Raw genomic sequence first — 22,386 nt, 5'->3', positions numbered from 1 at the left:
TTTTTAATCCACCTGTGTACTTGGCATAGACCATTAGGTAAGTTTCTCTTACTACTGATGTGAAAATTATGAAATAACACATTGTGATGTGCTTTGCTTTTATGCTATATGTCTTAGAAATAGACCCTGAGATGAGGATTTGTGTGCAAGTGATTGTGGAGAAACCAAGACAGTAAGGGAAGAAGCCAAAAAGTTTCAACTTCCTCAAAAGTCCCTACAGGTAGCTGATCTCACAAGCCAATCCAGGCTATAAATATCTGGCTTGAGGCACAGGAACTGGAGTTTCATGACCCTGTACTAGTATGTCACTGGCTTTCGATTTGAGGTGAGACCGTCTGGTTGGTTTTCTCCACAAAGAAAATGAAGGCGCCAATGCTCGAGGGAAGACTTACAAAGAGAATCACAGGCGTGGCTGTTGGGGTGGGGATGGAGTGTGCATCATTAATGATGTGAGAAGATGGAGGTAGAGCACCAAGGGTATATGCTACCACTTTGCATGGCCTGAGCAAGTAGTAAGTTCTCAACATGGGCTAGCTCTTGTTACTGCTGTTACAGTACCTTTCCCTTGCATGCATTCTTTGTTATTGTTATTTTACTAATGCTTTCTTGATGTGCTTTGATAGAAAATTGTCGGCAGTTCAAGTAGGCCAAGATAACTCCCTAAAGAATAGCTCGTGGATCAAACAAGAATGTGGAGAGGAAGGCCGGGAGTGCAGGCAAAAGAGTAACCAGCTACTGTCAAATGACAAATGGCAAGGATAGTTTTCCCAAGGCCTAATAAGCTGGAATTAATCACTTTACATATTGGTTTAAAGAAAGACTATGGCACAGTATTCAGTCATTAAAAGTAATGAATTAGACTACTTGGAAGAATTTCTACATCTTGTTCAATTGTTTACTGATAAACTGAGAGGCATAGAAGTGTTTATGACATGAAATGTCAACAAAAGCTTCATATTTAAGGTTATGTGAATAAATTAATGATAGAGCTTAATAGTTCATATGTATACAGAAATAATTGTATTGCCTGGAATTGTTCTGAATATTTTACATATATAATTCATTCATTTAATCTCATCAAGCCTATGAAATAGATACTATCATTACTATTCTTGAAACAGAGAGATTAAATAACTAGATCAAAGAGTCAGTAAAATTTGAAGCTACTTAACAATTACAGATAATCTGATTGCCATATATGTTGTATGGTACTTGCATACAACTAGTTTACTGTGGATTCAGCAACAGGACGAAGCTTTGTCCTGATACAGAAGTCCATTGTTATTTTTGCTGAGAACCACTGTCTTCTCTCTGCCAGTGACATGTCAAGTGCCACAAGCCTTCTGCTTCTGGCTGTCACTGACTGTTCCATTCATTGTAAGTGCCAAGATCATCTAAACAGAAAAAATTAACTTCCAGATGATGATGACTGATTCCTGTTAGACTCAAGTTCTCTCTCTTTAAATCTAACTCCACCCTGCCTCATATCTGTTTACCTCCAGTTGACAAGGTGATATCAAGAGTAGATGTCTCATTTCTTCCAACATGCCTATTACCTTCTTGAAAATAAAAAAAAAATGTATTGTTACCACATTATCACCAATAGAGCTGCTCTGGGGAGCTCTTTTTTAATCTATAGCTTTCTTTCTTTTTTTTTATTGTTGTGCTGGGTGAGGGTACATTGTAGCATTTATTAAAGTTCTTACAATGTATCAAATTATGTGGATTTCACTGGAACTGGCTTGTCACCTCACATACAAAGTGTGGACTACTTTCTCCCTCTTTACAAGATTGGGTAAATTGTAGAATGAATGTTCTATCACTAAAACATAAAGTGAGGATCAAAGTCCAAGAAGGCAGCTCATTTCAGAAGTATTCTTTGTGGATAGTGTGATGACACGACCATGATAAACAGATGCACTTGTTTCTGCTCCATAGAGTGACTGTTGATACATGTATCTATATAGTGAAAACATTCATTTAGGAATGTGGAAAATCATATTTGGTTATAAAACAAAAAGTATAAAATATGAAAAAGTGATCTTAAGTACCTATATTCGTACTTAAAACTGCTAGAGTCATCCAGTAATGCATATTGAACTTATAAATTTCACCATATAGCTGAAGAAACCCTGTATGTTTTCAATTAAAAGTAAATAGTTAGCCAGGCATGATGGCTTACATCTATATTCCCAGCTATTTGAGCAGCAAGGATTGGAAGGGTTGAAGTCTGAGGCCAGCCTGGCCAAAAAGTTAGTAAGGTCCCCATCTTAAACAACAAGCTGGATGTTGTGAAACACACAGCTATGAGGGAGGCCTGGGGAAGAGGATCACAGCTTGAGGCAAGTTCTGGGCAAAAAGTACAGGACTTTATCCAAAAATAACTAAAATCAAAAAAATGCTGGATGCATGGCTCAAGTGGTAGATACTGGCCTAACAAGTATGAGGCCTTGAGTTCAAACCCCAGTAATGTTGCTCCCCCAAAACTCAAGAAGTAAATGAAGATTATCTGAACTATTGATAATTGTACGCATAACTTAAGGCACAGAAAATCATGTATAAAACCATTTATTAAGGTGCTAGTGGAGATTATTTACATATTTCATAATTATCTCTGACATAAAAATTTAAGACAAACTCTAAAGCTAATTAATGTACCATAGAATCAGCACCATACAAATATTTAACTGATGCACTAACGTGTGTACAATTTATTTTGTTACCTATGAAAAGAATGAAAGGTTCATTTCATTTTTTATTTCATTATTTAAAAAGCAGGCAATCCTGTGAGATTTCCAAATATAATATATCATTTGGGACTTCCAGATGGTATGATGTACTTTTTTGTTTTTTGTTCTTTTTTGTGTGTGTAACTGTAAGGATCTTTTTTTTCCTTTTTTGGAGTAGTAGGGATCAAACTCAAGGCCTGCACATGCTAGGTCAGCACTCTACCACTGGGCTACATCCCTAGCCCAAAGCCTGATTTTTCTGACACATTATCTGGGTCTATTCTTCATATACTTTTTCTAGGTAACACTCAAAATTTGGGATTCTGAATGTAGTTTACAATGTTCAATAAAGTAGTTTCACATTTAGAATCAGATGTGTAAGTGTTTTACTGTGTTCAACATGAAGTGTCTTGTGTTTCCCTGTCTTTGTCTTCTTCTTTGTTCAGGAGATAATTCTCTTTCCATCATTTGGTTCTATTTCAGGCACTTGCACCAACCATATTTATAATCTCACTGATTATCATTTCCATTTAGAGCTGTGGAATATACATATGGTACCAGATCTCTGAGTTAGGGAAAGTATGACAGTTTTCTAGAAGGCCTAGAATTGCCTATGCCACTCCTCTGTCATCTTTCTCTTTTATCTTCTAGTAAAAGCAGCAACAGCAGAAACAACTGAAACAATAACCACTGCCCTACTGTCAGTTCTCAGTCTTCAGACCACTGTAGTTAATCTGTGTCCTAGTAGATCCTGAAGAGGAGACAGTAGTGCCCAGAAAATACTTTGTCTACCACGTTGCTTTTCCGGTTATTGGACAAGTATGGGTAGCAACACTCTTCCTAAGTGTGGAAGATTTTTTTTCCATTTCATAGGAGTTAGTAAGATGAATCCCAAGTGAGTATCATGACAATGTATTTTGCCAGAAGAGGAAAATAAACTTTTTTCTGTATGATCTATCATACAGTATAAAATCAACTAAGAAATACAGAAGCAATATTTGATCTGGCAAACTATGAAAAATTAAATCAGTGTTACTTAAACTTTTTAAATTTAGAAATATATTTGAAATTTCATATGTAGTAGGCAATGCTGTAGAATACAAGGTTAGCATATAACATTTTATCAAAAGAGGCTCATAGGCTAGCGAACATGTGATAAATAATTATTAAAATACTATAGGTGTTTTGTTAAAGAGAAAAACAAAGTGCTACAGGAGCTTACAATAGAGACAGCTACATGATCCTGGGCTGAAAAGTGTGAGGCAGGAAAGATGTTCCAATTGAAGGTTTAACTGTACAAGTATCCCAATTTTATCTACTGTCTAATCTGAAGTATCTTGTTAGTGTTAAGTGCCTGTTAAACTGGAATGACTTACATAGAGTAGTTTTTAAGGGGATCTTGTATCTAACATTCAAGGCTCAACTTCTGATAGAAGACCTGTGGAAACCAATTCTATCCACTGACATACTTTCAGTTCAGGAATGCCAAGAAATGTGAGTGTGAATATGATTGCACCTCTGAAAAAGGGATTGGTTTAAATTCCTGCCTTAAAATAGGAAATGAATGTATTGAAAAAAGGGAAAGCAATATATTTCAAGTTAAAATGTTCACAATCTTATGGAACTTGCACAGAACAAAATATTTGTTCATACCTTACTTTTGTGAGAAATTTCCAAAGAACCCCAATTATTATTAAGAATTATAAATTACCCATATGAAATATTGTAGGGCAAATGCAATCAATATGAATTTAAACTCTAGAAGGCTCTGTCATTTTCTGTTTACTTTTCATAGCTACACAATTTAATTTGGAAACCATTTTTTTCAAGTGGCATTAATAAAAGTCCTGCTCTAATTTACTGTGTAATTTAAAAAATTTTCCTTAAATTTATGTTTAACCGACACAAAAATATAACATTATGGGGTACCTGGTTTAAATCAAATTAAACATATTTATCTCTTCAAGCATTTATCATTTATGTTGAGAAAATTCGAAATCCTTTCTTCTAGCTTTTAGAAATATACACAATATCATTATCTATAGTGAACCTACAGAGCAATAGCACATCAAGTTTCTTATTCCTATAACGTAGTAACCATTGATCAACCTTTTCTCACCTTTCCTCTATCCCCTTCTCTTCCAAGTCTCTAGTTACCACCACCTTGCTCTCGACTTTTATGAGATAACTTTTTTAGATTCCACATATGAGTGAGATCTTGTCATACTTATCTTTCTGAACCTGGCTTGTGCTTATCTCACTTGATACCAATATCCGTTAACAGCAATATCCATGTTGTTACAAATGACAGGACTCCATTCTTTCTATGGCTGAATAGTATTCTATTGCGTATATGTATCAGATGTTATTTATCCATTTATTTGTGGATAGATCTTCTATTGTTTCCATATCTTGGCTATTGTTAGTAGTGCTGCAATGAACAGTGCAGCTGTCTCTGCAACATATTGACTTCAGTCCCTGCAGATATGAGCCTGGGAGGGAGATTGCTGGATAATCTGATAGCTCTGTTTTTAATTTTTTGATAAACCTCTATATAATTCTCTATAATAGTTGTACCAATTTACATTCTCATATGCAAATGTTCCCTTTTCTCCTTTTCCTCACCATCACCATTTTTCATTTTCCATAGCCTGTTAATGCAACAAACAAAATTATGTTCTGATATATGATATTGGCCCATTATGCATTTTAAAAGTTCCCTCCCTCTTCCAGCAACAGACATGCATTTGGGTTTTGGGGGTGTGTGGGTAGACATGTTTATTATTTTGGCTGAAAGGAAAGCTATAGAATTTAATAATGAAGATATTCCATACCATCAGACATGTATTTGTAAGTAATGTTCACTTTTTATTGATAATTAAAAACTCAGTTGCATAAATGATATGTAGGATTAAGCAATGGAGAATATCATGTGAAGTAGTATGCTAATAAATTAAAACCCAATGAAAGGCATAGTCAGAAATTAAAAGAATCAAGAGGCAGTAGTATTTTTCAGTTCAGACAAGTTTAAAGTTGTAGTGCCTGCTAAAAAATGTGGAATAAAAAGTTATCATTACCTTTATCAAGAAAAGAGAAAATGTATAACTTTATTTTGTTAAGAAAGTAATGTCTATCCAAATATATTTACATTTATATAATACCTCTCTATATTATATACATATATGTATACTCATGAGGGATGAGAAGGGATAGAAGTTAGATTTTTAAGGAGTTAAAAGAATGCTTAAGAAAATTAGTATTGCCAGCATAGAATAGCATACTTGGTAGATATTATGGAAAACAGAATAGTTGTCACCTAATTAAAATCCATCTCCTTGTTAATTCTAGCTTTTAAAACATGCCTATTTAAGACATATTTGCAGGTCAGTTACTTTATGTGGTCAAATTCAGACTAATAAGGTTTTGCAGGCTGTGTCATGGGGAATTTCCAAGAGGAGCCACAAAGTTTGCTTAAAGAGAGCTGGACAGTATACTTTTGTGATTCTTTTTCTCTTTCTTCTACTACAGTCCTGGATGCCAGCACAGGATGACTGGAGCAGCAGCTGATGTTTTAGGCCAATAGAGTGATCCTGAAGATAAAGCCTTAGACTGAGGAAGGTAGAGTAGAAAAATAGGACTTAGATTTCTGAAGATCTGGTGAAGCTACCATATTAGCTCTAGGTTCCACATTCAGCTTCTTTGTATAAAAGAAAAATAAACTTCTATTATGCTTAGGGAAATCTTACTTCTTATTTCTGTTTCATGCAGCTGAACTTACTCCTTCTGATAGATGCGGATTCTGTATCTCCAGGGTTCCTGAATTTGTACAAAGTGTCTGTTGCCCTTAGCAGGCTTCTAAAGAGAAAGAGAGAAGGGAATTATGACTTGATATTTTGACTCTTTTAAACCCTTATAAATGGATTGTTCTACCTTAGTATTAGGTAGAAGAGGTATATCATGAACTCTTACCCAAGTTTTTCCTCCCCCATGTTAGTGAAAGACCACTGTGTGGTCTCAAGGAAGATTTCGTATACAAAGACTCACCAGCATTATTTTGGAACATATAGACTAGGTTATACTGTGGCAACAACACCACCAAAATCTCAACAGCTTGGAGGAACAGAACTTATTTCTTGCTCAGAGCACAAGTCTAGCACGCGTTCACTGGGGACCCTTTTTCATATAGCCACTCCACACCACATGCCATCTCTTTACACAGCAGGGGAAGAGTGGGCTGGTGAGCACTGGTATTTGCTGCCAGAACTAATTATATGACCATAACTAAATCCAAAGGACAGGGAAGCATAGTCAGCCTCATTCCTAGAAGCAGAAGAGAACTGGAATTTTGAATATTACGTACTCATGTATAAAAATGGAAAAATGAGACTTGTTGAGATTATTCCAAGAATGAGGACAGGAGGGATAACAGAGACTAAAACCCCCAAATATTCACTAGTCTAGTGAATTGGAAAAGAATCTAGGTAAGAACTTTCAAAATAAAGTAATTTTTTTTCTTCTAGGCATGAAGTTCCACTTTAATTAAATTTCTTTAACAACTCTTTTCTCCAGAAAGGACAAAAGAAAAGTTTTCCAGATGAGAATTTCTATAAGTTCATCTGTCATTAGTAGGTAAAAGGTAATTTAACTGAGAAATAAGTCTCTGCTTGAAAAGATAGCACTCATTCTCAAAGATTCACAAATACCCACACAAGTTTATTTACCCACAAATCCTGATTGAAGATCTGCTAAGTGCAATTCAGAGAAGACCTGCTGAGGTCAGGGCATATGGAGTAGGATTTAGGAAGTAGAAGTGAACATGACTCTAAATCTTTCTAAATTTCTCTCTCAAAATATAATTTTATTCACAATACAAGAACTACATTATAGCCTCCAAATACATTTAAGTTAACAATTCCTGGAAACTAATTGAGTCATCATGATTAAGATAGTACTGTGACATTTATCTCAATTGGAGAATTTTAAAAGAATATATTTAAGGATCTCGGGCACATGCCCTGAGGGACAGTTTGGATTCTGATGGTAGGAAAGGTAGGGAAGGTGTGGCAAAGACCTGCCAGAAGATGCCAGTCGTGGTGATGGTAGAAAATACTTTCAGTTTCAAAAAGTAGTTGGATCAGTGAGAACCAGGAGTTCCAGGCTTTTTATGGTCCTGAAGGAATTGCTACAGCTTTAGTGTGTGGTCAGGTTCTACTTTATATTTGCTCCATGATAACTTGAATAATGTGGGCTTTCTTTGAAAAAAAAAATACTACCCATTCTAAAATTACAAATTCTGAACTTGGAGGATTTGGTAAGTAAGGCCAAGAATCTGGCAGAGAGATTTCCTTGGAATCTACACGTCCGTCAGTGTTTACCAGTGGTCTGAGATGGTCCAGGCAATCATGGCAGCACTCAGAGAGGCAATGAGTAGCTGTGCCTTTGCTCTGGTTTCTCAGGCATATACCTCAATAATTGCCAATGATTTTGTAGTTTTTGTTGAATTTTCTTTAGAAGAGACTTTGAGGGCTTGTATTTTAGAACAAGTAGACTCTCTCAGGAGGGTCATTTTGTCCAGGAAGCCAGTCACAGGGCCCAGGATGTTTCTTTTAATAGATTGATTCCTTTATCACAGCTGTCCCAATGACACCAAAACCCAGTGAACAGCAGATAGTCAATCTGAACCTATTATGTGGCTTTCTTTGAAAACTGATTTACCATTGAGTTAAAGAGTTACCTTCAGAAGCCTGTACATTGAAAAATAGAGAGATGTAAAATTTTTATTTTCAATTTACTGGGTAAATTGAGCACCTCAACATTCCTTACTGATCATATGATAAAATACATACATGTTATAAGGTATATAATATATATTTTGTCCTTAAACATTAAAATAATGAATATATTTAAGTAAAAACATCAGCATTTTCTGGGGATAAGCCTCTAAGAATCTTCCCTGACCAGTGAACTCTAGCTAGTTGCATAAAATTTTTGTATCAATTACTTAAAAATATGGCCACTTTTCACAAAATTGAAGATCTGATGCAGGTTTAATTCAAGACATCAATCTATATTTTGTTACTTTACAAGAGTATTTATGGAGCTATCATACACAAAGCATCACTATTCCAGAATCTCATATGTTAGATTTGTAGCACTGTAATGTTAAATGTGTTGCCATTCTAGAACTATTTGAAAAATTATTTTGTCAATTATGATCATTTCTTTAAGATAGATGACTTGAAATGGAAATATTATTTGAAGGAGTATGTACATTAACACAATAAATTCAATATACACATTTAATTTACTTCCAGAGATTTATACTAATTTGTACTTCAATGTTAGGTCTATTAAAAGCTCTTTATTTTTGTTTGAAATAATTATAAAGATTATTGTACTTATTTGTTACTCTGTTGTTTTCATGTTAAGAAAGTACCCCCATTCAGACATTTATTTACCTAAATTTAATCCTCTATTATACTTTTGGTTTACTCTTTTCCTTCAATCTAATTAATTAATATTTACTTTATTCCTTGTGACTTTTTGAAGATGACAATTATCTTGCAAACCTTTCAAAATAAAATAGTGCATTTTCATGATAGATGTGGTGTGAATGTGTCCAGAATAAATGACTACTCTGTTGGTTTTCCTTTAACATGTCTGATGAATTTTCTACAGCTTAACAAGACTTTCCAAATCAAATTGTTTTAGGCAACTTATTATTACTTTTAAAATCATGAAACTATAGTTTAATTTCATGGATTTTTTTTCTACCTTGTTAAAAGTATTTGTTTCAAAATTTCGTTAACTTTTATTCCTATTAATTAAAACTTGTAACAATTCAATTTGAAAGATGGCATTAGCATTTTTATAACACATATGGAATGATATCAATACAGGTAAAGAAAGACAGGTAAGTTTCATAAAATCTTACCAGTGAACAATTTCAATGAATGCTAGTTACTGAAGACCTATTTTGAAAGTGCTACGGTTGAATTTTAACTGTCCCTCACAGGGTCCTATGTTAAAGACTAGATTCCCCAGCTGGTGGCACTATTTTGGCAGGTTCTGGAAACTTTAGGAGAGGGGAACTCCCTGAAGTAAATAGATCTATGGGAGTGGGTCCTTGTAGGTGTCTTGTCCCTGGTCCCTTCCTGTCTTTCTTATCTCAGATTCCTAAATAAGCTCCTCTGCTACACACTGCTGCTATGATATTCTATCCAAGCAACCATAGGGGGAAGCAACTATGGGCTGAACTCGCTGAAACCAAGATTCAAAATAAATCCTCCTTTTAAGTGTTTATGTAAGGTCATAGCAATGGCAACAGAAACTAACATAGAAAAAGTTATTCTGCATCCTTGCCTTTAGCATTTTTCCTCTGAATTACAGATTGGGATACTTTTCCCAAGTGAAAATTTACTTTTTTTTATTGTAAAATAAAACACATACAAATGTACAGTTGAATAAATTCTTTTTTGACACTAGTGGGGTTTGAACTCCGGACTTTAGGCTTGCTAGGCATGTGCACTACCACTTGAACCACACCTCCAGCCCCAGTTCAATTTTTATGGGGTAAACAGTCTTGTAGCCATCATCTAAGGTGGACATTTCTTGTCATTCCAACACCATCTTTGTGCCTGTCTCAATCACCCTTATCTTTTCTCCAACCATATCCATTATCTTGACCTACATCCATATCACATCCTGTGTTTACTTGCAGTTTATCACCCACATGTGTGTCCCTAGGGACCATAGTTTAGTCTGTAAATATTTTATTTTAAAGCTTTAAAAATGATATCTATGTATCAGAAGGAAAAGAAGAATGATGTTCTCCATTTTTGCTAAATAAAGTTTTTAAAGTAAAAAAGATTATGCCTTTGAGTCCTTCTTAAGGAAAGAAGAATAAATTAAATTTACTTTATTCTCATACTTGCATAAAATACAAACAATCAGTATTATCATCCTTTAGACCAAATTCATTTCAAAATATTTGTTTAAATGACAGGAGGCGTACACACTTTATATAATTTATTATTACAGCATGCACTTTGTGAAGACCACATATGTTTTTGTCACTACCAATTATCCCAACTTATATACACATGAGGAGAAAGAAAATGTGTATGAGATTTAAAAGTCAAAGAACAGTGGAGAAGTCAGAGACAATGAAACTTTTGATGGTGGAGTGTTAGATAATCTTAAACCTATGATTAAATAGCACCATTTTTTTCCTTTGTTTTTGTACAAATATTTTTATTTAAAATAAAACTATATGAGAAACTACACAAACCATCAGTATACAACTATATGAATTTTTATAAAAGGATTAAGTCATACACCACCTCTTAGATCTGGCTGTAGAACACTCTGAGCACCCAAGAAGTTTCCCTTATGGAGACTCCTAGACATTTGGCACTCCCACTTCTCACGAAAGGTAGTCACTATGCTAACCTCATGGACCTAGGTTAACTTGTTACTTGAATTTTATGTACATGGGATCACATGGTATGCATCTATTCCAATGCTTGGCTTCTTTTACTCCAAATGATGATTGTGAGAATTTTATTGTTGCCTGCAATAGTATTCACTTCTTTTTTATTACTGTATACTTTTCTATGGTATGAGTATACCACAGTTTATTTATCCACCCTACTATGAATTATACTACCAGGGGCTTTCTTCTATTTGTCTTTGGGAGAACATATAGGTGTACATATTTCCATTGAGTGGATAGCTAGGGAGAGACTGCTTAATGAAAGAGTATTGATATTGCCAGATGGTTTCCAAAGTGCGTGAACCTTTTTGCCCTCACACCAGCAATATGTAAAATGTGTCGTGCTAACAATTGTTGTCAGCCTTTTAAATTTTAGCTCTAGCTCTTGTGTTAGGTGTGCAGTGATACTCACTGTGGTTTTAATTTGTCTTTTTAAAATGAGATTTATTAGCTTTTTCTCATGTTTATTGGCTATCCTCACTTGTGAAATGGCTCAAGCCTTTTACTCATTTTGTATTTAAGTTTTTATTTACTTATGTGAAGAGTTTTTTGAAGTATTCTAGACATAATTGTTCACCAGTTTTGCAACTAGCAAGCTAGCTACAGTTTAATTCACTTTCTTAGCAAATCTAAGATTATAATTCATACATCTGGGATTATGAATCATATGGAATTGACTTTTGTGCAAGCTATGGGGTAGATTGCTTTGTTACAAAGTCTCATTGGTATTGTGTTTTCTCTCTTTCCTTCCAGAAGAATGCTTGTCCCAGGGTTGAAGGTGTGGCTTAACTTGCAGAGTACCTGCCTAGCAAAAGCAAGTTCCTGAGTTCAACTCCTCCCTCCAGTTCAGCAAAAAAAAAAAAAAAAAAAAAAAAAAGTCCTGGACCTAGTCTTAGATATCTTTCTTTATATATAGCTTTTTCTTACTAGTTATATGTCTTGAGCCTTCTAAGTTTTATCTTTTTCTGGGGTTCTATACTTATATGCAAATGAAATTCCTGTTTGTTTCCTCATTATTGCCTCTCTTGCTATCTTCCATGACAGTTAGTGGCAAGTCTATCATTCCAGCTGCTCAGGATAAAATACATGGAGACCCTGCTTAGCTGTTTCCCTTCTCGTTTGCCTTATATTTAACCTGCTAGCAAATTCTACTGACTTGTTTTAAAATATATCAGAAACTAAAATTCTCATTGCCTTCTTTAGAATCCCTCTAATCTACACCTCCATTTTTTCTTGCATCCAGGCAAGAGGATTTTCCTTGTTATCACCCTTGCATCTTCATTAATCTAGCAATCAGAGTAACACTACTAAAATACAAGTCAGATCATGCCCATCCAATGCTGCAGACTCCTCAAACACTCCCCATCTTATTTCAATAAAAAAAAATCTTCTCTACATGATCTCCAAATACCTGTCTGAGTTTATTTGTGACAACTTTCCCCCCTCACATGACGTGCCAGCTATTTAGGCTATTCCTTGAACAGGGACAAGGGGTGCACTTTTTGATACCTGTTTCTTAAAGGGTTTTTGCATATATATATATATATATATATATATATATATGGAGAGAGAGAGAGAGAGAGAGAGAGAGAGAGAGAGTTATTTTCTATGGCTCTTTTAGGTCTTTGTTCAAATGGCATTCCATTTGTGAGACTTTCTCTAAATATGCTGGTTAAAATAATATTATGCTACTCTCTATCCTCACATCTTTATTTAAAATTCTATACAATGAAATTTTTATTTTGACTTATATCCATTTTTCTGTATACATGTGCAGAAAAACGTGGAAAGTAGTTTCCTATGTGGAGAGTAGTTTCCATGACTTTGATTTAGTAATACATTCCCTACACCTAAAAATGAACTGTCCTGATTCAAATATATGTGTTATGCTACTTAAGATTAAAATGTCAAATGCATATTTAAAGAATTACCATTATTTGACTTTCTTACATGAGCTTTAACTTTTATAAACATATAAAAGTAAGTTCTATACAAATCAAAAGGTATTCAGTTGGTTTCCACATTATGATAAGTGAAAAAAAACATTAAGAAAATGGTTTCTATGATTAGTGTGGATTTTTTTGGAAGGCATACACTAATGATTTATTAATGAGTGACATTTCATTAATTGCCATGCAAATCTTACTCATTTGCCTTTTACTTTTTCATCTTTCCAATATGGAACTCTTTCTTCTTTTAATTTTTGTGATTAAAAAAAACAATTAATTGTACAAAATAATGGATTTTGTTATGAAATTTCCGCACATGCATATAGTGTACTTTGAATTTATTCACGTTCTTATCACTCCTCCTTGTCTCCTTCTCTCCTCCCCTTACAAACAGTCCTCTCTTTATATTCATGTCTTTTTGTTTGTTTGTATTTATGGATCTAGATTCTGCATGAGTGAAACATGTAATAATTGTCTTTCTGAATCTGGCTTATTTGTTTAACATCATGGTCTCCCATTCATTTTCCTGCAAATGTCATAATTTCATTCTTCTTTATGACTGAAAAATACTCCAATGTGTATATATCACATTTTTTTAATCCACTCATCTGTTGATGGGCTCCTAGGCTCATTCTATAACCTGGCTATTGTGACTTGTACCACAATAAACATGGATGTGGAGATATCTCTATTGTATGCTTACTTATATTCCTTATATTCCAGGCATGGTATATAGCAGGATCATATGGTAATTTTAGTTTTAGCTTTTTGAGGAAACTCTACACTGATTTCCCTAATGGTAGCACTAATTTACATTCTACCAACAGTGTCTAAGGGTTCCTTTCTCCTGCATCTTTGCCAACATTTGTTCTTTGTTTTCTGATGATAGCCATTCTGACTGCGGTGAGACAGAATCTCAGTGTTGTTTTGATTTGAGTTTCCTTTAAAGCTAAGGATGTTCTTCACATGTTTATTGGGCATTTGTTCTTCTTTTGAGAATGTTCTGTTTAATTCATTTGCCCATTTATTAATTGGGTTATTTGTTCTTTTGATGTTTAATATTTTTTAGCTCCCTATATATTCTGGATATTAATTCCTTGTCAGATGAATAGCTTCCAAATATTTCTCCTATTCTGTAGACCATCTCATCATGTTGATGATTATTTCTTTTGATGTGCAAAAGCTTTTTAATTTGATGCATTTCAATTTGTCAATTTTTGCTGTTATTTCTTCAGATATTGGAGTTCTATTTAGGAAATGGTTGCCTGTGGCTATAACTTGGAGGTCATTTTCCTATTGTTTCCTCCATGAATTTCATGGCTTCAGCCTTATATTATGATCTTTGATCCATATGGAATTGATTTTTGTATAGGGTGAGAGACTGGGGTCTGGTTTCAGTCTTTTACATGCAAATATCCAGCTTTCCAGCATCATTTTTGAAGAGCATGCCTCTTTTTCAATATCTATTTTTGACATCTTTTTTAAGAATTAAGCTAGGCACTGGTGGCTCATGCTTGTAATCCTAGCTACTCAGGAAGCAGAGATCAGGACAACCACTATTCAAAGCTAGCCCAGACAAAGAGTTCACACACACACACACACACACACACACACACACACACACACACACACACACAGGCTGGTGGACTGGCTGGTGTGGTAGAACTCCTGCTTAACAAGTGTAAATCCCTGAGTTCAAACCCCAGTGCCACCACCAAAAAAAAAAAAAAAAAAAAGAAGAAAAAGAAAAAAAAGCATGTGATGGCTGTGGCTGTGTGGACTTATTACTGAGTCTTCTACTTTATTCCATTGGTCATTATGTCTGTTTTTGCACCTGTACAATGTAGCCCTTGTTACTGTGGCCCTGTAGTATAATTTGAGTCAGGTATTGTGACACCTCCAGTATTGCTCGTTTTTCTCAGGATTGCTTTAGTTATTTTGAGTCTTTGTGCTTCTATATGAATTTTAGGAATGATTTTTCTATTTCTGTGGAAATGGCATTGGAATTTTGACAGTGGTTGTATTGAATCTGCAGATTGCTATTGGAAGTATAGCTGTTATCATGATATTAATGCTGCCAATCCATGAACACAAGAGGTCTTTTCATTTTTTGATGTTGCATCAATGTCATTTTTAGAATTTTACAGCTTTCATCATTGTCCTCCTTGGTGAGGTTATTCCTAGATTTATTTTTTTAAGGCTATTGTGAATAGAATTGTTTTCCTAATTTCCTTTCTCAGAAAGTTCATTGTTGATATATGGGAAAGCTACTGATTTTAGTATGTTGATTTTGTATCTTTCTTTATTGCTGAAAGTGTTTATCAGGTATAAAAGTTTTCTGTTGCAGTTTTTAAGGTCTTTTACATGTAGAATCATATCACCTGGAAATAGGGATAATTTGACTTCTTCCTTTCTTATTCTTGTCTTTTTAATTCTTTCTCTTGTCCTATCATTCTGGCTAGTAGTTCAAGTATTGTATCAAAAAAGAGTGGAGAGTGTGGAAACCCCCATCTCATTTCCTGATTTTAGTGGAATTGCTTTTAGTTTTTCCCTATTTAAAATAATGCTGGCTATAGGTTTATCATATACAGCCCTCATTAAGTTGAGGTACGTTCTTCCTATTCCTAGTTTTCTCAAGGCTTTTTATCATGGAAAGATGTTGGATATTGTTGAAGGTTTTTTCTGCATTTATTGAGATGGTCATTTGATTTTTGTCCCTGATTCTATTGATGTGCCTTATTATGTTTATGGATTTGCATATGTTGAACCATACTTGCATCCCTGGAATAAAATCAACTTAATCATGATGTATGATCTTTTTAAGGTGTTGTTGAATTCACTTTGTAGATATTTTGCCAAGAATTTGCATCTGTTCATTAAGGAAATTGGTCTATAGTTTTCTTTTTTGTTGTGTTCTTATCCAGTTTGGTATCAAGATAATGCTGGCTTCATACAAAGAGTTCAGTAGCAGTCCTTCCCTTCTATTTTATGGAATAGTTTTAGAAGCATTGGTGTTAGTTCTTCTTTAAAGATCTGGTAGAATTCACTGTGAATCCATCTAGTTCTGGGCTTTTTTTTGTTGAGACTCTTTATTATTGCCTCAGTGTCATTGTTTATTATAGATCTATTTCAGTTATTTATATCTTATTGGTTTAGTTTTGGTGGGTTATACCCATCTAGAAATTACCCATTTCTTCTAGATTTTCCAATTTATAGGAATATAATATTTTCAGAATATTCCTTAATGATCCTCTGATTTTCATTCACATCTGTTGAAATGGCTCCTTTTTCATCTCTAAGTTTAATAATTTTTGTCTTCTCCCCCTGCTTTTGGTTGGTTTGGCTAAGGATTTACCAATCTTATTAATCTTTTCATTGTTTGTTTCATTGGTTCTCTGTATTGTTCTTTTGGTCTCTATTTCATTGATTTCTGCACTGATCTTTATTATTTCATCCATCTAATTTGAGGGTTCAGTTGTTCTTGTTTTTCTAACATATTGAGGTGCATCAATAGGTTGTTTTTTAATGTATGCACTCATAGCTATAAACTTCCCTCTTAGAATTGCCTTTGCTGCATCCCTTAGATTCTGGTATGTTGTATTTTCATTTTCCTTTAATCCTAATAATTTTTAAATTTCTTTCCTGATTTCTTCAATGATTCACTGATCACTAAAAAGTATATTATATAGTCTCCATGTGTTCATTAGTTTCTCTTGGTATTTATATATAATTTTATTCCATTATCATCTGATAGGATACAAGAAATTCTTTCAACTTCCTTGTATTTGTTAAGACTTGTTTTATGGCCTAAAATGTGATCTATTTTTTGGATAAAATTTCATGGGCTGCTGAGAAGAATGTGTACTCTGCAGCAGTTGAGTGGAATATTATGTAGGTGTTTGTTAAGTCCATTTAGTTTGTAGAGGATTTTAACTATGAAGTTTCTTTTTGATTTTTTTTTGGTCTGGAAGAGCTAGCTATTGTTGTGAGTCAGCTACTATCATTGTATCCCTTTATGTACAGTAGTGCTCCTCTTACGAAGTTGAATGTACCAATGTTTGATGCATATAAATTTACAATTGTTATCTTATTAAAAGATTGTTCCTTTTACTGATATATAGTGACCCTCTTTTTCTCTTCTGGCTAATTTTGACTTAAAGTCTATTTTGTCTAACATGAGTATAGCTATTCCTCCTTGTTGTCAGCTTATACTTGCTTGGTATATTGATTTCCATCATTTCACTTTCAGCTTGTGAATGTCTTTGCCAGTTATATGTGACTCTTATAGAAAATAAATAGTCAGATTATTTTTGGATCCAATCAGCCACTCTGTTTTTTTAATTGAATAGTTAAAGCCATTTACAGTTAAGGTTAATATTGAGAGACTTTTGCTGATTCTTGTAGTTTTGTTGGTGTTTTTTTCCCCCTCATTGATTCTATTATTATTTGTTCTTTTCTTTTGCTCTTATTCTTCTTTGAAGGTTGCTGGTTCATTGAGTTGAACTAATTGATACTTTCCTAATTTTCATGTATTCATCTATTTCTCTCATGAAATTTATTCTTTCCTGACCTCTCGTATTTATGAATATAAATATTCATATTTCCTCCTTGGCGTGAAAGATTTCTTTAAGTGTCTTCTTCAGTACTGGCTTAGTGGTTATGAATTTCTTTAGCTTGTGCTTATATTGGAAGGTCTTTTTTTTTTTTCTTCTCACAGTGCTAGATATTGAACCCAGGGTCTTGTGCATGCTAGGCAAACACTTAACCACTGAGCTACATCCATAGTCTCTTGGAAGGTCTTTATTTCTCTCTTTTAAAGGATAACATAGATGCACAGAGTATTTTTAGTTGACAGTTGTTTACTTTCAGGGCTTGAAATATGTCATTCTATGCTTTTCTGGCTTCTAAGGTTTCTGTTGAGAGGTCTGATGTAGTTCTGATGTTTTGCCATTGTAAGAAAGTTGGCATTTTTCTCTTGCAGCTTTCAATATCCTTTCTTTGTTCTCTAGACTTGTCATTTATGAATAATGTGACATATAAACTTTCTTTTCTAGTCTATTTGAGGTTTGATATACCTCTGTACTTGGCTGACCATATAATTTTGAATATTTGGGGAAACATTTTCTACTATAATTTCATTGATAACTTTCTCATGCTTTAGGTTATATCTCAGCTCCTTCTAACTCATGGGATTCTTTATCATGTCAGAGCTCCTGAAAATTGTGTTCATGTTTGCTTATTTATTTTTTATTGTTATCTGGATGAATATTTCCTTGACCTTGTCTTCAATACCTGATATTCTTTCTTCTGCATGGTTTAATTTGTTGACCATGCTTTTTACTTGATTTATTGAGTTTTTCATTTCCAATATTTCTTTTTTTCTCCCCAGAATCTCAATATCCTTGTAGAACTTCTCATTCATGTTGCTTACTTTTTTTTCTTTAGTCAAGATCTTGAATCAATTTCTTTCACTCATTTGTTTGTTTGAATCCTTTTTGTGGTCACTGGCCATTTTAAAAGGTGTACTTTTGAATTTTTGCCTGGTATTTCAACTGTTTCAATATCTCTTGATACTTTCTTTTGGAGGGGTGGTATTACCTTCATTTTTCATTTCTCTTGTGTTTCTGTATTGTGATTTGTGCACCAGTTTGGATGAATGTCTTGTTTTTATTTATCTTTTTTTTTTTTTTTTGGTATCTTAGTGGAGAGTCTTCTCTGGAGTCACAATCCCTGTCGTCACTCACAGGAGAGTGACATAAAACATAAAACAACTGGAAGCATCAACTACATCTATGACAAGCTTTAAAAGGAAAGGAACTAGAATACTTATTGGATATATTAGGAGTTTAAGAACTATTAGCTCTAGAAGCGTTAATAAGTAAGCACTAAAAAAGAAGGCAGAATGGACAAAGGAAAAAAGAGAGAGGAAGCAACACAGGAAGGAGACAAAGACAATATGGGGTGGAGGTACAAGAAAAGCTGGAATGATGGTGAGAGATAACCTCATAAATAGATAAGCAGAAGATAAAGTGGTCAAATGAGAAAAAGAAAGAAAAGAAAAAGATAAAGAGCAAATCCCAAACTACAACAATCCAACAGCATCTACCACCATATAAAAATAAGCACTAAAAAAATAAAATAAAATATACACCAGTCAATATTCTTCCTTGAGGGAAAGAAGGTGGATTTCTAACTCCCAGGCTTGTCTCTCCAGTTTCCTTTGTGGGAGGGCAGACTTTTCTGTTTGTTCTCTCTGAATTTACAAGAAGATAGAGCATTAGAGCTGGTTAAGGGCTGAACCCTGATCTGCTTTCGCTGCTGGGTTGAAATACCTGTAAGCAGGCCTGCAGATGCAAGGAATACAGGGACTGCTCCGGAACTATTCTTTGTAGATGAGCAGAGGACCCCCAGCTTGGATGTCTTCACCTCTGTTGGTTTATCATGGGAAGTAGATTCCCAAGCAGTGACTACTCTCCACCAATATCTCTGGTCCTCTGGAATTGTGCGAAGTGGTTAAGACAGTGGTTTGCACTGGCTGGACAGGGCAAGGGATTCTAGTTAATCCCAACTGCCTCAGCCTCACAATTTTCTGTTTTAGCACAGACAACTTATATCCCTTCTCTTGCCTGTGTTGCAGATCTGCCTAGGCTGCTACTGCAAGGGTTCTCACTTACAGCTCCATGGCTACTATTTTGGTGATTTTAGCTTTTGGTTTTCTAGCTCAGCTCCTGCTGGCACACTCCACCCCCAAATTGATTCTGTTGGTGAGTCTAAGAAGTTCTACTTAAGGTCAGGGGGTGAGGGAGAGTTTGTCTACATTAAAAAAGAAAAAAGCAGGGCTCCTTCCCTTGGGTCTGTGAGATGCATGGTGTGCAGATCTGTGTCTGCATGCTACATGGTATGCATACATATCCCAGCTTGGATTTTATTTTTGTAGAATGGCAGCTGGTGGACATTTGTGGATTTTCTGTGGCTTGCTTTCTGGGAAAGTCTTTTGCTTATAGCCCCACTAGTGGGGATTCTCCCCCTTCCCTGACAGTTTGCTAAATGCTCTATGTTCATTATTTCTTTTATAAATCTGAAGTTCACTACTGGTGGACTTTATCTGGATTTTGCTGTCTACTCTGGCCTTCCCTTGCTGTGTTTCCTCACCACAGCCATCTCTCTGAGCTGCCATCCTGATGATTTCATTTCAAGTTTGTGGAGACACAGGAAAGTGCCGTATGATTTGAATTAAACAGAAATGTGGATATCTTTTTTAAAAAGATGTATTAATGATAGAATTCTGGTAATATTTATTGTGATGAAAGAAAAATGAACCTAAAATATTCCATGGAACAGTAACAAATACAATGGAATAAAAACATAGAGTGTATTTTCCCCTTTGTGTCTGAGAATGAGAAAATAAGTTGTTTTGGTCTTCTTAAATGCATTATTTGGCCTGGTTGGTACTGTCTATGGGCAATACTTACTAAATTAATTTATATTAGTTTTTCAAAACAGAAAGTGCAGAAGGCTTAAAGCAGGACATAGAAGATACATCTTAGTTCTGTCACAGAAAATATGTCAGTGCTTACTTCCTGGAACGTGCTAAATATAGTTCATGTTTTGTTTCTTTCTTTTATTTTTTGCAGTACTAGGGCTTGAACTCAGGGCCTTCACCTTGAGTCACTCCACCAGTCCTATTTTTGTGAAGGGTTTTTAAAGATAGGGTCTTGTGGAACTATTTGCCCAGGTTGGCTTTGAACTGTGTTCCTCCTGTTCTCTGCCTCCTGAATAGTTAGGATTACAGGCGTGAGTCATGGGCACCTGGCCTTGTTTCTTGTACCAGAATATTGTTAACAATTTCAGAACAAAAAGAGAAATAGTTCCCTTGTGAAGAGATTGACTGTATTTTTCAGGAAGGGAATAATATAAACAAAAGTAAATGTTTTGCCTTAGAAAAAAACTTCTAAATCAAGCTTTCAATATCCAAACATCTATTCTTAAATTATATTTGAATTTCCCTGAATTATTAATGAATAACATTTCTTACAGGAATAATTTCAGCAGGAAAATATTTAAATCAAAGTAATGAATAAAAATACTATGTAAATCAAAAGCATTCAAAAAGAGGTAAGAAGAAATAGTCCTCAAGGAAAAAAGAATGTGTTCGGCACATCTAAGAAGTTGTACTGGCTAGACTAGTACATGGTAAGTACTGATTTTATATTTTTAAATTAAAAGTCCATTTTCATATGAAATTAATTTTTTCTAATAAAAGCTGTGACGTTAGAGACGAACTGAATCACATTAAGTAAAATGCGTCCTTAATAACAGTTAATGCTTCCTTAGTAATAGTGAATCTCCTGAGGCATGATTTTTGATTTAACTTTATGTCATATGATGTGTCTTATTCCTATCCTTCTCTCTCTGCCTGCAGGTAAGACATCAGCATGAGTCAAAACCTTTAAAGAGAAAAGATTTCCCCAAGGCCTCAGTGATTTCACATTTCTGGGCCTCAGTGTATGCATCTGTAAAATGAGAGGCTAGTCTAGAAGCACTAAGGTAAATTCCAGGCTTTACTATTCTGCACCTCTGAGACTGAACAAATAACTTCAATTCTATCGATCTGTGGTGATCTCTCAGCTTTTGTCACACTTCACTGTGAGCTGGGCTTTTCACTTATTTTATTTTTAGCTCTCTTTTATCCTGACAAAAATTTAGAGGGTGTTCCACTTTTCTTACCTACACCCATCCAACTACCTATCTAGTCCAACAGAATCTATTTTTCATCCATTATTTATCTATGAAACCACCCACCCATCATCCATCTATTGATATATCCATCTACTCATTGATATTTTGACAATTCTTAAGCACTTAACCAATGCCAGGTTTTATATATTCCAATTACAACAGATCAAGACAAATATAAGAAGGTTGCATAAAATTATGTGCATCACAAAGTTGGTTGTGCATAGATAAGAAAAATTTCTACTATGAGGTATAAGTGAGTTTCAGGATGGGGAATGGTGGCATGGAAAGCTAGAATGAAAGAGAAAAGATGATATGTCTGGGATTATAAAAGAACATAAGGAACAGAAAAAGCACACTTGTTGCTTTGGGGAATTCCTATACATATGCTTCAAGTGAGAGAAGACAGAGGAAAACAATGGGAACTGAGATGTGAGAACCAAGGCCACTGACATAAATGTTCTGTATGCAATGCTGG

At 34.6% G+C, this 22,386-nt stretch overlaps 1 protein-coding gene across 2 annotated transcripts in view; it reads right to left on the bottom strand.

Annotated features, from left to right (window-relative positions):
• Window positions 1-22,386, bottom strand: part of Htr1f (5-hydroxytryptamine receptor 1F) — a 200,399-nt gene that overhangs the window by 74,473 nt on the left and 103,540 nt on the right. The window contains exon 2 of one of the 2 annotated variants that reach the window (XM_074072936.1): window positions 6,508-6,584. The exons of the other annotated variant lie outside the window; for it this stretch is intronic. The gene's annotated coding sequence lies outside the window, so the exon portion shown is untranslated. The remainder of the gene's footprint in view (window positions 1-6,507; window positions 6,585-22,386) is intronic. 2 annotated transcript variants of the gene reach the window in all.

This window comes from Castor canadensis, chromosome 5 (genome assembly GCF_047511655.1).
Source record: "Castor canadensis chromosome 5, mCasCan1.hap1v2, whole genome shotgun sequence".
Taxonomy (NCBI): domain Eukaryota; kingdom Metazoa; phylum Chordata; class Mammalia; order Rodentia; family Castoridae; genus Castor; species Castor canadensis.
Note: the sequence above shows the minus strand (reverse complement) of the source record. Positions and strands in the feature narration are given on the sequence as shown.